Source organism: Lathyrus oleraceus, chromosome 5 (genome assembly GCF_024323335.1).
Source record: "Lathyrus oleraceus cultivar Zhongwan6 chromosome 5, CAAS_Psat_ZW6_1.0, whole genome shotgun sequence".
NCBI lineage: Eukaryota > Viridiplantae > Streptophyta > Magnoliopsida > Fabales > Fabaceae > Lathyrus > Lathyrus oleraceus.
This window is the reverse complement of record NC_066583.1, coordinates 137,504,301-137,521,756: the sequence shown is the minus strand read 5'-3', so window position 1 is coordinate 137,521,756 and position 17,456 is coordinate 137,504,301.

Sequence of the window (17,456 nt, the reverse complement as noted above, 5' to 3'; positions counted from 1 at the left end):
AAATCAAAATACTGTCATGTTCCCTGCTGCTTCGCCTAGCGAAGTTGCAGCGAACGCTCGCCCCAGGTCGCCTAGCGAGATGCTAGCGAACCTTACGGGCTTTGGGATTTTCTGCATATTCAAAGAATTTTCCCCCAATTTCCGTACTCTAATGGTTCCCACACAGAACCTAATGATCTATCATGACAATGAATCGTTCTATGCTATTGGGGATTGCCTAATTGCATGCAAAACCTAAAGTAAAATTAAATCCCCAATATGAAAACCTAAATGTACAAACATTGCAAACTCCCAAAATAATACATGCAACCTCAAGGTCCCATACTACACTTACCCTATTTGCAATTCACATTTGGAAATTAAGAGTGCAAACAAAAAGAAACATGTAATAGGGCAAACCTTAGGTATACGGATTTGGAAAAGAGAAGTGGGGAGAGTTTGCAATCTACCGAAAGAAGCACGTGTTATTGATAAAGATGCAAATGAGAGAGAGTTTGAAGCCAAGCACAAAATCCTCAGCAGAGCCGTTCAGACAAATTTTTGAAGGTAAGGGCAAAATGGCCCTGCTGAGATTTAAATAGCAAACAGTACTGCAGCGCTCGCTGCTGCCTCGCCTAGCGAGCAGCTAGCGAGCATGCTCGCTTCTGCCTCGCCTAGCGAGCTGCAAGCGAGCATGACAGCAAGTGCATTGGCAAATGCTGCACTTGCAAGTCATCCAGCATGGGTTCAGCACAGTGTACTCACTACAACAGAAAACATAAAAGAGCAAATACTTACAATGTTGGGGTGCCTCCCAACTAGCGCTTGTTTAACGTCGGCTAAGCTCGACGGTGCGATGCTCACAGAGGAGCATCGAGCGGCTGAGCACAACTCTCGCGATCCACATGACCGCCGAGATACACTTTCAATCGTTGGCCATTCACGGTCCAACTATCTTTCTCGTCCATGTCTTCAATGATAATGGCCCCGTACTCTTTTACTTCTTTCACCCGAAATGGCCCGGACCATTTTGATTTCAACTTCCCGGGAAACAACTTCAACCGGGAGTTGAACAATAAGACCAATTGTCCGGGCACGAATTCTTTGTTACGGATCTTCTTGTCGTGATATTTCTTTGCTTTCTCCTTGTACAACCAACTTGAGTGGTATGCGGCATTGCGCATCTCCTCCAACTCAAGAAGTTGTACTTTCCTTTTTTCACCGGCCGCCTCATTTTCAAAATTTAAAAACTTTATGGCCCACAAGGCCTTGTGCTCCAATTCAACCGGCAAATGGCAAGTTTTACCAAATACCAATTGAAACGGAGTTAGGCCAATTGGAGCTTTAAAGGCCGTACGGTAGGCCCATAATGCTTCGTCCAATTTTTGGGACCACTCTTTTTTAGAATTGGACACGGTTTTTTCTAGGATTCTCTTAATCTCTCGATTAGAGACCTCCGCTTGCCCGTTAGCCTGAGGGTGGTACGGAGTTGTCACCCTATGCGACACACCATAATGTTTTAGAATTGTTTCCAAAGGTGCATTGCAAAAGTGTGACCCTCCGTCACTTATCAACACTCGGGGGGTTCCAAAACGGGAAAAGATGTTTTTCTTTAAAAATTTTATCACCGTTTTGGCATCCGCCCGAGGTGAGGCAATCGCCTCAACCCACTTAGAGACATAATCAACAGCAATAAGCATGTACTCATTCCCATAAGAGGGTGGGAAAGGTCCTACAAAATCTATGCCCCAACAATCGAACACTTCCACTTCTTGGATATTTTGGAGAGGCATCTCATCTCTCTTACCTATCCCACCACTTCTTTGGCAACTGTCACAACTTTGCGCATGGGTATGTGCGTCTTTGAAAATAGTTGGCCAATAAAATCCCGATTGAAGAATTTTAGTGGCCGTTCTTACCCCATTATAATGTCCGCCATAAGGCGAGTTGTGACAATGCCAAAGGATGCTCTGGGCTTCATCACCAGTTACGCATCTCCTTAACAGGTTATCGCTACCCAACTTAAACAAGTATGGGTCATCCCAAACATAATACTTCGCATCCGAAAGGAACTTCCTCTTTTGGTTCGAAGTTAGGTCGGCAGGCACGAAACCACTAGCCTTGTGGTTTGCAAAGTCTGCAAACCACGGCCTAACTTGAACCTTAAACAATTTTTCATCAGGAAATTCTTCCCGGATTTCCTTTTCAGATGCGGTAACCTCGACATTCACTAAGCGGGATAAATGATCCGCTACCAAGTTTTCCGACCCCTTCTTGTCTTTGATTTCGACATCGAATTCTTGTAACAAGAGGATCCAACGGATGAGCCTTTGCTTCGAATCCGGCTTGGTTAGCAGATATTTAATTGCCGCGTGGTCGGTATACACAACGACTTTAGACCCTATAAGATAGGACCTAAACTCTTCTAGCGCATACACTATTGCGAGTAGTTCTTTTTCCGTTGTGGCATAATTTATTTGAGCCTCGTTAAGAACCTTACTCGCATAATGTATCGCATGAAAAGTTTTGTCTTTTCTTTGGCCAAGTACCGCTCCAACAGCATAGTCACTCGCGTCACACATTAGTTCAAAATTTTCATTCCAATCGGGAGCGACTATTATTGGAGCGGTAACCAATTTTTCTTTTAAAACCTCAAAAGCTTGCAAACAATCTTCGGTGAAGAGAAATACCTGATCTTTGGCGAGCAAATTGCTCAAAGGCTTAGCCACCTTTGAGAAGTCCTTGATGAAGCGCCGGTAAAACCCCGCGTGCCCCAAAAAACTACGGATGCCCTTCACATTCACCGGAGGGGGTAATTTTTCAATTACTTCAACCTTAGCTCTATCCACTTCAAGCCCCCTTTTAGAGACTTTGTGGCCTAGCACGATCCCCTCGGTCACCATGAAGTGACACTTTTCCCAATTTAGCACCAAATTGGTCTTCACACACCTTTCCAACACCGTCTTCAAATTTGCCAAGCATAGACTAAACGTCCCACCAAATACCGAGAAGTCATCCATGAAGACTTCCATTGTTTTCTCTATTAGATCGGCAAAAATGGCTTGGACGCATCGTTGGAAGGTCGCCGGTGCATTGCACAGCCCAAAGGGCATTTTTCTGTATGCGAACACTCCAAACGGACACGTGAAAGCCGTCTTCTCATGATCAACCGGGTCAACCGCAATTTGGTTGTACCCGGAGTAGCCGTCCAAAAAACAATAGTATTGTTGGCCCGATAGTCTTTCAAGCATTTGATCCATAAATGGGAGTGGAAAATGGTCCTTTCGAGTCGCGGTATTCAACCGTCTATAATCTATACACATTCTCCACCCCGTTGCAACTTTAGTCGGGATCAATTCGTCTTTGTCATTACGGATTACGGTCATTCCACCCTTCTTCGGAACCACGTGCACGAGACTAACCCACGGACTATCCGAGATCGGGTAAATCATTCCTGCATCCAATAGCTTCACCACTTCCTTCCTTACAACCTATTTCATCGTAGGATTTAAGCGGCGTTGTGGTTGAGCTACCGGCTTGAAATCCTCCTCCATCAAAATCTTGTGCATACAATAGGATGGACTAATTCCTTTTAGATCGGAAAGAGTCCAACCCATAGCTTCTTGATTGGTTTTTAGCACAATGATTAGACGGGCTTCTTCTTCTTTGGTCAAAAGGTTGCTTATGATGACCGGCTTTGCCTCGGTCTCATCTAAAAACACATATTTCAAAGTCGAAGGTAACTCTTTTAATTCAATTGGCGCTTTCTCGTCAATGACCTCCTTCTTCAAATTTTCTTCCTCTACTTCCCACGGTTGTAGGTCTTCCAAACTATCTAGTTCCTTTAAGCATTCCTCGAGAGCTAGCTCCTCTTCAATAGTGAAAACCTCCAATGAGTCGTCAAGAGCTAACTCCATAGGAGATATCTCATGAATATGCTTTGAAACCTCTATAATAGCATCTTCGATCACATCGATGCGAAAGCTATCATTTCTATCCTTGGAATGCTTCATCGCCTCGAATAGATCAAAGGTGACTTCCTCATTTTGAACCCGCACCTTCATTAAACCGTCATCAACATCTATCATCATTCTTGCGGTCTTCATGAATGGTCGGCCCAATATGAGCGGAGCATCATCATCTTCCTCCATATCAATTACAATAAAATCCACCGGGAAAAAGAATTTGTCGACCTTCACCAACACATCTTGGGCTACGCCATGAGGATGGGTCGTCGACTTATCCGCCAATTGCAATGTCATTCGGATGGACTTAATCTCGATGTTGCCAAGCCTCTTGATAATTGACAAAGGTATAAGATTGATACTCGGCCCCAAGTCAATAAGTCCCTTTCCGACATACACGTCACCAATTTTAACCGGCAATGTAACTCTTCCCGGATCAACCTCTTTCTTAGGAAGCGTCCTTTGAATAATGGCACTACAGCTCGCATCAAGGACGATGGTCTCCGGTTCCGTATACCTCCGCTTTTTGGTTAGTATGTCCTTCATGAATTTGGCATACTTTGGCATTTGTTCCAAGGCTTCGGCAAACGGGATGTTGATTTGCAACTGTTTAAAAATATCCATGAACCGGGCGTAATGCCGTTCATTTTCCCTTTTGGAGGGAGCATGAGGGTAAGGAAGATTTTGGACCGGAGTAGCGCTCACTACCTCCTTTCCCTTTGCAACTCTAGCACTCTTCCATCTAGGTTTCTTCACTACCTCCCTTATTACCTCATCACTTTTATTTTCCTCAATCCCCACACCTTTTTCTTTTTCAACTTCACCATTATTTTTATTCTTTTCAACTACTTCCTCATCACTCCACACTCCTACTTCACCATCAACATTTTCCTCCACTATTTCCTCCTCAATTTCTTTCTCTTTCTCTCTTTGTTCACTCTCAACTCTTTTTTCATTTTCACTACCCAACTCCCTCCCACTTCTCGTCATAATCGCCTTACAATGCTCCTTAGGATTTGTTTGCGTATTAGCCGAAAAAGAAGGACCGGTTTGTTGTTCAGCGAGTTGCTTGGCAAGTTGCCCAACTTGAGTTTCAAGATTTTTTATGGCCGCGTCATTACTCTTTTGATTGGCCATTGACATTTGCATGAATTGCGTCAATGTCTCTTCCAATTTAGAATTGACTACCGGCGGTTGTTGAGATTGATACGGATTTTGGGGAGGGTTTTGACGGCTAGAAGAACCACCTCCATAACCTTGGTTATGATAATAGTTGCTTCTAGGTTGGAACCCTTGGTTCCCTTGGAATTGTTGTTGTTGTTGTTGTTGTTGTTGTTGTGGTTGATAAGGTTGTTGTTGTCTCGGTTGATAGTCCCGTTGATTGGCCATGTAGTTTACTTCGTCAAAACCGGGAGGTGGACAAAATCCGGTGTCATGTTCACCTTTACAAAGTTAACAACAAGCTATTTGTTTAGCTTTGGACGGTTCTCTTAACTCTTTGATTTGTTGCGTTAAGAGTTCCACTTGGTGTGAGATGAGCTTGTTTTGGGCTAGGATGGCATCATTCGTCCCTAACTCAAGCACTCCCGCCTTCTTCAAAGAATTTCCACGACTTTGACTCTGAAGATCATTCAAAGCCATACGGTTGATAATGTTTGTGGCTTCTTCGGCACTCTTTGACATCAACGAGCCACCCGAGGTGGCATCCAACAACGTTTTGCAGTTTGGTTGAAGTCCATTTCTGAAGATATGGATTTGAGTTAATTCATCAAATCCATGCCCTTTACATTTCCTAAGCATGGACTTGAATCTCTCCCACGCTTCATTCAAAGATTCACTGGTTCCTTGAGAAAACACCGAGATGGCCGTATTTGATTCCATGAATCGGTTATGGGAGAAAAATCTTTCAATGAATTTTTCCTCTAACACGTTCCAGTCTGTCATTACGGCAGGTGTTTGATCGAGATACCAATCCTTTGCTTTACCGAGCAAAGCGTGGGGAAATAATCGTCTGAACAACGGAAGCTCCTGAGCCTGATCCACTCCGGCAGCCAATGCTATCTCATAAAATTTTGTGAGAAAAGCAAATGGGTCTTCATGGTCCATTCCGGTGAATGGACTCCCATATAATAAATTCAGAGTTCCCGTCTTCATCTCAGCTTGCCTTCCTGTTTGGTTGGCAAACTGAGCGGTGTTCCTTGGACTATTGATACATGGAGTAGAAATAGGTGGTGGTGGTTGTGGCTCCATGTTTGGTATGAATGGGTGTGGATTTGTGGTTGAAGAACTTTCTCCTTGCTCTTGGCGTTGCCTAGCCTGTTGCCTCCTACGTCTCGTTTTGCTATTGAGCCTCCTTGCGGTTCTCTCGATCTCAGGATCAAAAAGAAGTTCGTCCACAGGGATTTTCCCTCGCATAAAACGTAAGCTGCACACTAAACCAAACAAATTACAAGCACAAGTCAAAAATTCACAAGCTAAAACTTAAACAACCATTGCGATGCTCGCAATATCAATTTACAATCCCCGGCAACGACGCCATTTTGTTGAAATGTATATTTCGTGTCGGGTTTTTGTTATCGTATCCACAGAGATTGTAAGATATCACTTCCGTTCAATGGTTGAATTAATCTTAACTTAATGTAACAATAGGGTTTTGGTTTTAATCAAGTTATCTTGCATACAAAGTAATTAATTGCGGTAAAAGTTATGTTTTGATTAAATGAGAAATATTGTCAAAGTTAGGTTTCAATGATCACTTTGCATGTATTTGCTCGGTCAACAATATTATAAACTCCTTTAGATGATAAAGAATTTCACAAGGTCCTCTCAATGCGTTTCTCTCGAACACCCATTGTGAGTTTTGCTATTTTGATCCATTGTTTCTCTCGAACACAATCTATCAAAATGACAACTTTTTGGTTCAACCTTATGGTGAACAAAATCATTCGTTACTATCTCTAGCTAACAAACAAGTTTGGATGAAAACCTAGGTCAAGAATCGGTAAACATCTCTCGATCAAATACCAACACAAAGAGTTTTAAATAGAAACAAAGTTTTCATCATATATTTACCGTTAAAGAGTTTACATATGAGGATCCTTACATTTACACACAAAGCTAGAAATCACCTACATCTAACCTTGACAAATGGATGACTTAGCTACTCATTTTCATGGTAGCTTGGTCGGCAAGTAAGGAAAGAAGGTTGATCAACATCCAAGTCGGATAATCGAAGTTGGATGGGAATCCACCTTCTTTTTGTGGAAGATGGTTGCTAGATGAAGAGAAATGAAAAACTAGGGCATAAGAGCTCCCAAAACAATGCTGTAAAATATCTAGAAGAAAGTACAGAAAATGGAAAAGTTGGTAAAAATGAGGTATGGTGCTCAAAAGTGGCACCTGCTACTTATAGACCTCAGCTGGTCTGTCATGTTCGCTAGGCGAGCAGAATGGCTCGCCTAGCGAGGGTCAAAAATGGGCACAAAAGGCCCCTGCGCCCAGAGAAAACAGGGCCTTGGTGAACTGTGATGTTCGCCTAGCGAACATACCTTCGCCTAGCGAAGGACACGCCTCAACCTTCGCCCCAGCGAGGTTGAGAGGTTTTGCTACTGGAATGCTCGCTGGGGACTCGCTAGAGCTTCGCCTAGCGAGTGAGTGCTAGCTGCGTTTTTTCCCCAAAACAGAATGAACTCGCTACCACATTCGCCTTGAGCTCGCCTAGCGAATTAATTTGCTAATTTACTGGAGCTTTTCGCCTTGAGCTCGCCTAGCGAACCAAAGCTTCGCCACAGACTCGCCTAGCGAGCAGGCAGATGAAATGCTTGCTTTCTTTGGTTCCTTTGCCAATTCTCTTGTGTCTTTATTATCAATTAATTCATGCCTTTCCTCCACAATAACACACACATCAAAGGCACCAAGCTTGTTTATCAATGTAATGCATTCCATGTAAAACAAATGTGGTTTTGACCATTTTTAGCAAGGAAAAAGAGTGAAAGATGCCCACATATGATAGCTCAAATAAGCACTTTTGGGCATCTAACAGACACCCTTCCAACTCCATTGACTGGAATGCCAATGACATCTTCTAGAATATCCCACAACTCATCATCAAGGCCTATGATATGAGTATACATCTTTCTCTTCCACCATTCAAACTCTGTAGGGTCTCCACTGAAAGTTGGAGGTCTAGTTCTATAATTGTTCTTTTATGAATTACTATAATCAATATTTATAGCAGTATGTGGAGTAGGAGTACCACTCATAGATTCAAAAACACCAGACATGATTCAATATGTTTTTATCAGGATCTTTTCCGTACCATTATTAAGTGTTAAGCCTAAACCATGCTCTGATACCAACTGAAGGTGAGAAAAACATAAGAAAGGGGGATGAGTTGAATTGTGTTGACTTTTTCTTTCTTTTTAAACTCTTAAGTCAAATTCTAAACGCAAGGTTATATAATCTGATTCTGTCATAGGTAGGAAGCGCATATAAAATGGAAGAAAGAAGAATAAGACACAGAGTTATCTTAGTTCCTCTCACAACTCGAGAGTAATCCAGCCCCCTTATACTTACAAGAGATTTTCACTATAATCACACAAGATTACAATTTGCTCAAGCACACAAGGAAGAGACTTCCTTTTCTCAAATACATAAGTAAGAGACTTCCTTTGCTCAAACACACAAGTAAGAGAATTTAATGCTCAAGCACACAAGAAAGAGACTTCCTTTGCTCAAACATATAAGTAAGAGACTTCCTTGCTCAAACACACATGCAAGAGACTTCCTTTTCTCAAACACTTAGTAAGAGACTTTTATGCTCAACTACACAAGCAAGAGACTTCTTACAATCTATCTAACAAATAAATGATTATTGAGAAAATACACTTGATATACAATTGAAGGTGTATAAAGAATACACAGCAAATAAACTCTTTATAACTTAGGGATTTATTATACATACAAGGATAAGAAATCCTAAGTTTCAACTTGTGATTTGCTTTGACAGAGTAACTTCTCTTTGATGTCAATTGGTGTTCATTGGTTGTGTTTGTCTTCAAGACTCTTAGATATTTAAATAGAGAAGAAAAGAGTCATTGAGGATGTAACACAAGAGAGTCCTTTGAGAAGCTTGAAAATAGACGTTAGGATGTTTTACCAAATTGTCAGGTTAGGTGAAGGCTAGTTTGAAAAACCTATGCTACAAAGGGAATTAGTAGTTATATCCCAACAGACTCTATAAAGAAAATAGAGCTTAGGTATTCACATGACAAAGTATGTTCAGATACGAATTATGAACTATCAGTATACCCAATTGTTCTTTAAATACTTTGTTATCATCAAAACCCAAGGGATATGGGGCAAACCAATTGTGTTCCGACATAAAGATGTTATCTAACTTTGTAGCTAGGATATCTTCATCCCTAACATCAAAGCATTTGACAAACCCATACCGTCTTCCCCTTATATCATGTTTGGATGGAATAACCACTTCATCGATGTCCCCATAATATTGTAACTATTCATACATTTATTTTGCCCCATAATCATTCGAGAATGAAGTAAGAAAGAAGGAATTCCTACTTCTACTAGCTTTCTCCTCTTCAAAGTTGTGCCTTCCCTTATTGTCCCATCGAGTCTTGTGTGGAGATAGCTTCCTCTGGTATCTACTTACCTGCTTTCAATCCTTCTCACCACTTTTAATTTTTGCGATCATCATGACTACTCTTGAGATTAGATGGATGTAAGAGAAAATCAAAAAGTTAGAGAAAGGGAGGAGCTTCTCTATCCAACATATTTTTAATTTGATATTACAAAATTATGAACATTTTGATGCAAACAAACAAAAAAAATTATAAAACTAGATGTTTTTTTTAATCCATATTAATTTCAATATTCAGGGGTAGAAATCCATAGTTGTCTTACTTAATGCAGTATGTGATTGAGACAATTCAAGTCTGGATTTTTGAAGGAGTTTAGGTAGATTATTCAAAATAAGATTTTGAAGTGTTTACTAACTTTTTCTTTAATGGAAAGCTAGTTGGAATATTAATTTGTAAAATTACAGTGTTAATCCTTAAATGGGAAAATATGCAGTTATTAATCAATTTTAGACTTTTCGTAGACATTGAGATTGAAAAACATTTATATAGAGTGTACATCTCATCTTACAAGTCGGTTTTGTAGAGATGAGTTAAGTCAAACTTTAATTCTAATAATGTTTAAAATTGATTTTGAGAAAGTGTGTGATTCACTAGATCTTGATTTGATTATGATGAGAATGAAATCTTTGTTGAGATGGAAGGGGTGAATATCATAATATATCCAACTTATGAATTTCTACAATAATTAAGGGATCATTGAAGTGAGTTTCTTCTACTTTGATTATACACGGGTATTGCCAAACTATTTTTTGACCTAAGAATGCGTCAACTTAACTATATGGAGGAAGCAACTATTTGGTATGATAAAGAGTTGTGAATGGCGGTTGAAGACATTGTGGTTGGTAGAGATCCATTCTTTGGGGGACCTTCAATGAAGGGTGGTTTCTTTACCCATTAGAGTTGGGGGATTGAGTTTGTACTGAGGAGTAGAGGCTACCTCATACACTTTTGTGCCTTCTAGGGTCCAACTTTAGGAGTTACGTGATCATATATTTTCGATACAATGGATATATGGTATAGACTCTGATTTCAATAGAGCTTTAGATAATCTTATTGCGGTTCCTTATTTTTACCGTAGCAGTTTTAGTAGCAAAGACATGATCCCTCCTAAAGCACAACATGTTTTGACGAGTGATTTTTTTAGCAAAAGTATTTAGGACATAAATGTAAAGTTTGACGAGTATATTGGTTGAGATTAATATAAATAATTCTCATATGAATGAAGTAATATCTTTTTGAATTGTAAAGTAGGAACAATTTCGTTGAAATATTTGAAAATATTAATTGGTGACAAATTTTGAAGATTCTCTTTTTAGAACCTAATTATTGAGAAAATTCAGAACTCACTTGTCTCAATGAAAGACTCACAATTTGTCTTTTGTCTATTGGAGATTGTCCTGTTTCATTAAAAGCTGCTTTATAGAAAAAAATAAGAAGGCTTAGAAAATTCATTAGGTTAAGACTAGTAGAATAATGTTTATGCTCTTGACCAAAAAATAGATAAATAATGGGAGATTAGGAGTTTACATTGAAAACCATTCAATAAGTGATGCATTAATTAGGGTAAGTAAGTAGATTTATCTGGAGTACCTAAGTAGATTTATCTGGATTTAGCCATACAGTAGAGTTGGTTAATCAGTTTATTTGGATTGATATCGAACATAAAACTTAAATTCAAAAAAAAAAATGGAGTTTCATTTTAAAAAAATTATTTTGACCGATAAGATTTGGATTTTTAGAAAAATCAGTTAAATGGATGAGTTTGATTGATTTAATATTTATTGGATTAAACTCATCAAATGACTTATCTTTTATATAATTTAAAACATTTATTTTTTAATTTATAAAAAAAATATCAAAAGAATGGTCCTACTATTATTGTATTATTGAAAAAAAAATATTAATCAATAACATTTTCAATATTAGTTTATATTAATTTACTCATTATTATATTTTAAATCACGAATTAAATAACATTAAAAAATTTATATTGTATGTTCATGTATTTTTTTGTGAATACACAATTATATTCTTAAATTATAAAATAAATATTAATTAAATTCAGTCGATTTTGGTTTTTTGACAATTATAAAATAATCATTTAATTCCGATTAAAACAATCATATATTATTCAAATTAATCAATTAAATCAATCCAACATCCAACTCAAATTCAATGAGTTTGTAAAAAAAAATATTGATCAATAAATTTCAACCAAACTTTTCAAATTTGTCTACCCTAAACACACTATCTTGATATCCAAATATTCAAATAATTTAGGCAACAAATATGTAATGATTTCGATTGAGAAAGACTTTTTCCTTTCTTACCCCTTTTTTTATTTTTTATTTTCAATAAACCCTATTCTTAAATTAAATTCTCAAAATATCTTTTTTTTCGTATTCACTCGTCCAATGGATGGACGAGTGATTGAAAATATTTTCTTGTAGTAGGGACTCGGCCAATGGTTGGCCGAGCTATTGAATGAAGGAATTTTTTTTTACTTTTTTTTTAATTTAAATATATTTTTAGTATTATTAATAATTGTAATAAATAATGGATATTGATAATGAAAACATATATTCCAGATAATAAAAATATATAAATCACAATAATTCACAATGATGACAACATAGTAGATATTGATAATGAAAACATATCTTTCGGATACTATTATAATATATCTTGTAGCAGTGGATACTGATAATTCACCATAGATATTCTCAAACGATGGATCACAATTGGGATAAACATTATTGCCAAATTAAAATATATCTTCCAAATATATAATTGAATTTAATATTTTATAATATTGTCAAATTAAAATAATTATTATTATAAATCAATTATAATTTATCATACTTTATTGTTTAAACATTATTTTTCTGAAAATGTGTGGCTAAGATAGATCTTAAAAAGTATATTTTATATATGAAAAAATCATTTCTCACTAATGTAGTTAGTTAACTTAATTTTTTTCTATTTTTTAAATAAAAATAATTATAATTATAATATTATAAAAATTATATACAAGATACATATTTGTGGTTAAAGAATAAAATTAATGTCTTTATCTCATATTGTCAGCAAAAAAAAAAAAAAAATTTATAATCTATCGACTACTATTTTTTCACACTTTAAAATTTTTAACACTATTTTATTTGAAAATGAGTTATTAAAAAAATCGTGTAAGCGTAAAACTCATACAATGAAAAAAAAAATAGGAATTGTGATCCATCGTTTGAAATCTGAGGTAGGGATTGCAATTCTATAATAGTATTGGGAAGATATATTTTCATTACCAATACTCACTCTTTCGTCAGCATTGTGAATTAGTGTGACTTATATGCTTTCATTATCTGGAAGATATATTTTCATTATCGGTATCCACTATTTATTATAATTATTTATATATTTAATTAATATAATTATAATTTTATTATAAAAACAAATATTTAATGTACAAAAACATTATTATAAAAAAATTATAATTTATATTATATATTACAAAAATTATTACAAAAGCATTTATTAATAATATTAAAAATGTATTTAAATTTAAAAAAATTATAAAAAAAAATATGTTTCTTCAATAATTCGGCCAATCATTGACCGAGTCCACACTACAAAAGAAATAACTTCAGCAACTCGTCTATGCATTGGACGAGTGAATATTAAAAAGAGGGGTATTCTGAAAAATTAATTTTAAAATAGGATATATAGAAAATAAAAATAAAATAAAAAGAAAGGAACTAGAAAGGAAAAAAGTCGATTGAGGAATGAGTCTTAGAAAGCACGGAAGCATAGATGAATGACGATATTTCGAGTATTAGCTAGTAGTACGGAATAGGTCAATTTTCATTCTAATCATGAAGCATCCGACGGTCACCCTTTTACTAAATTCCAGACTATTCCAGGTATCCGTCCACGTACTTTGCCCTACATGCCATCGCTCATACAATCCAACTCTATTTTTGTAGCCTTATAAGCCTCACAAAAATAAAATCAAGATAATCATTATATAATCATACAACCCAACTCTATTATTTTGTGATTCATGAAAATATCATAGAGCCACCTGTGCAGTTTGAACCACAAAAGTATATACACGTACGAATTTCAAATTTTCAATCATAAAATAATTCTCAACATAGCACTAAGAAAAATTACTACCACCTTACGAAACTCTTTTTCTTTTTGCTGCTATTTTGTTTGTGCCAAATACTCACATGTCTTTACGTAGTGCATGATTTGTTGGCGACGCGCGTTTGACTCAAGTTGACTCTATATCGACAACTTCTGCTCCTAAGACGGCTAGGCTATCCGGTAAAAAAAAAATCAAATTAAATACTATTTTAATTAAAATGAAAATAGCTTTCTAATGTGAAAATGAAATGTGCATAATTTTATTGTGTAATCAAACTCATCTCCAAATGTGATGAGATTATCCTATTGTGTTTTATTGTGTTTATTGACAAGTTGTTGATCAAATTGTTAATTATGATTTATGTCGAATCTATTAGAAGTAATTCATATTTAGTTGTACTATTTTTTTAGCCCCTAAGTTTGTTAGAGGGTATTTTAGTATTTTATCTTATTCTAGTAACCCTAGTTTTAGCTTATGAATAGGGTGACAATCATTGTAACTTTTATCATGTTTTGTAGCCGTCATTCTCTTAATAGAATATTTCCATTCATCATTCATTCTACCTTTGCACCAACAATTGGTATCTAGAGCTCCGGTTCGGATTCATTGGGAAACACGGGAAACACGAGTGAACGTGAGGTCTTGTGTGTTTGATTTTGATTCTTAGATTCGTGTTGAATCTTGAACAAAATCTGATCAGAATTTTAATTCTGTGGGTTGGGAAACACTGTGTGAGAAATCTGAGTGTACTGTGCAAGGTAGAAAGATGAACGAAAACGGCAACATGAACACCAAACTTCCAGTATTTGACGGTAAAAACTGGAATCGTTGGATGATCCAAATGCGTGTACTGTTCGGTGCTCAAGATGTTCTAGATCTTGTCAGTGATGGTTATGTTCCGGTAGCAGCAGATGCGACGGATGAACAGAAAAACGCGCAGAAGGAAGTAAGGAAGAAGGATCACAAAGCATTGTTCTTCATTCATCATTGATGTAAATGTGTTTGAGAAGATTGTAGATTCAACGACAGCAAAGGCTGCGTGGGACACACTGGTTAGATGTTATGGTGGTGACGCATCAGTGAAGAAGGTGAAGCTTCAGTCCTTGAGAAAGCAATATGAGAATCTCAACATGAAGAATAATGAGAAAGTTTCTGAATACATCTCCAGAGTGATTCTGATCACTAATGAGATGAAAGCGTGTGGAGAAACTCTTTCTGAAGAAACAATCATGGAGAAGGTATTGCGATCCCTTACCTCTCAATTTGATTACATTGTGGTAGCAATAGAATATTCCAAAGATTTGAGCACCATGAGAATTGAAGAGCTGCAGAGCAGTCTAGAAGCGCAAGAGTTGCGTTTGACTGAAAGAACTTCTGAAAGGGAAGTAGAGCAGCAGGCTCTGAAAGCAACTTCTGATAGGAGGTATCAGAAGCAGTCAGAAGCCAGGAGAAGATCTGATGGTGGTCAGAAGTCAGAAAGCTCAACCTCTGATAGACAAAAGAATGCTCAAAAGGGAAAAGAGAAGTATGACAAGAAGAAGATCCAATGTTACTGTTGTAAGAAGTTTGGTCACTTTGCTAGAGACTGTTGGTCAAACAAGGAGAGAAAATCAGAAGAAACAAATATAGCCAGAAGTTCTGATGATGAATCTGTGCTATTGATGGCCTCTGAATCTGATGATATGGATCTGATAGACTGGTGGTATATGGACACTGGCTGTTCAAATCATCTTACTGGAAATAAGAAATGGCTGGTTGACTTTGACTCTGAAAAGAGGACAAAGATCAGATGTGCTGATGACAAATATCTTAATATAGAAGGTATGGGAAATGTCAGAGTGATTCTGAACAATGGGAAAACAGCATTAATTCAGAACGTGTGGTATGTACCTGGCATCAGAAGCAATCTGATGAGTGTGGGACAATTAATTGAGAAAGGTTTTTCAGTTACCATGAAGGACAATCTTCTGAAGCTGTATGACTGCAATCAGAAATTAATTATGGAGTCAGAACAGGGAAGGAATAGAACATTCAAGGTGAATGTCAGAACTGCAGACTCATAATGTCTTAGTGCAACAAGTGCTAAGAAGGAGAGTGAGTTGTGGCACGGAAGATTTGGTCATTTGAATTTCAGAAGCTTAAAACATCTGAATTCAAAGAAGTTGGTACATGGAATTCCTGCAATTAAGAAGCCTGAAAAGTCATGCAAAGTTTGCATGGAAGGAAAACAACCACGATTGCCATTTGCGTCAGAAACTGCTCCAAGAGCAAAACATGCCTTGGGAGTTGTACATTCTGATGTGTGTGGTCCATTTCCAGTAGCATCGATTGGAGGGAATAAATACTTTGTGTTATTTGTTGATGAATTCACAAGAATGACATGGGTATCCCTTATTAAGTTTAAACACGAGGTGTTTGATGAATTCAAGAAGTTCAGAATGAAGGCTGAGAATCAGAGTGGTCAGAAGTTGAAGATTCTTAGAACTGACGGTGGAGGTGAGTATAACTCCAAAGAGTTCCAGAAGTTCTGTGAGGAGAATGGAATTGAGCATGAGGTTACTTCTCCTTATACCCCTCAACACAATGGTCTTGCTGAAAGAAGAAACCGCACTTTGCTTGATATGGTGAGAAGCATGCTAAAGGAGAAGAAACTTCCTCAGAAGCTCTGGGGAGAAGCTGTTGCCACTGCAACGTATGTACTCAACCGATGTCCTACGAAGAAGTTGAAGGAAATAGTTCCAATACAGAAGTGGACTGGAGATAAGCAAAGTGTTAGTCATCTGAAGGTGTTTGGTTCTGTTTGCTATAAACATGTTCCAGAAGCCAGAAGACAGAAGCTGGATGATAGAAGCAAAGTGATGATTCTGATAGGGTACCACAGTACAAGTGCATACAAGCTCTATTGTCCAGAAACCAACAAAATTGAATTCAGCAGAGATGTGATTGTGAAGGAATCAGAATTTTGGAATTGGGATAAGTCTCAATCTGATTCTGATGTTAGAACTTCTGAAGAAAGGTCAGAGTTAAGAATTTCTGAAGTTGGAGTAAACTCTGACGTTGATTCTAATTCTGATAGTGATTCTAACTCTGGAGAAGACTCAGAAGATGAAGGTGACTCTGATGATCCAGACTCTGATGACCCAGACTCTGATGGTAATCCAGATTCTGGTGGCAATTCAGACTCTGGAAATATGCCAGCCCCTGAAGATGGTCAAAGCTCTGGAGGAAGTCAACCATCTGAAGCTAGAAACTCTGAAGCTCAAGACTCTGAACAAGTTCAGAGACCACAAAGAATCAGAAACATCCAAGAAGATATGCAGAATTTGACATGCTGCAAGACACTGAAGTAGACTCTGAAGGAGAAGTTATTCAGTGTGCCATGTTAGTAGACTCTGAACCCATAAGTACAGAAGAGGCTCTTAAGCAGAAGTTCTGGCTGAAGGCCATGAAAGAAGGACTTGATGCCATAGAGAGAAACAAGACTTGGAAGCTGACAAAACTTCCAAAAGACAAGAAAGCCATCAGCGTCAGATGGGTTTTCAAGCAGAAGTTAAAGCCAGATGGTTCAATTGGCAAACATAAAGCAAGGTTGGTAGCCAGAGGATTTCTACAAAAACCTGGGCTGGATTACTCTGAAGTGTTTGCACCTGTAGCAAGACATGAAACAATCAGAATGGTGATTGCAATAGCTGCTAACAGGAA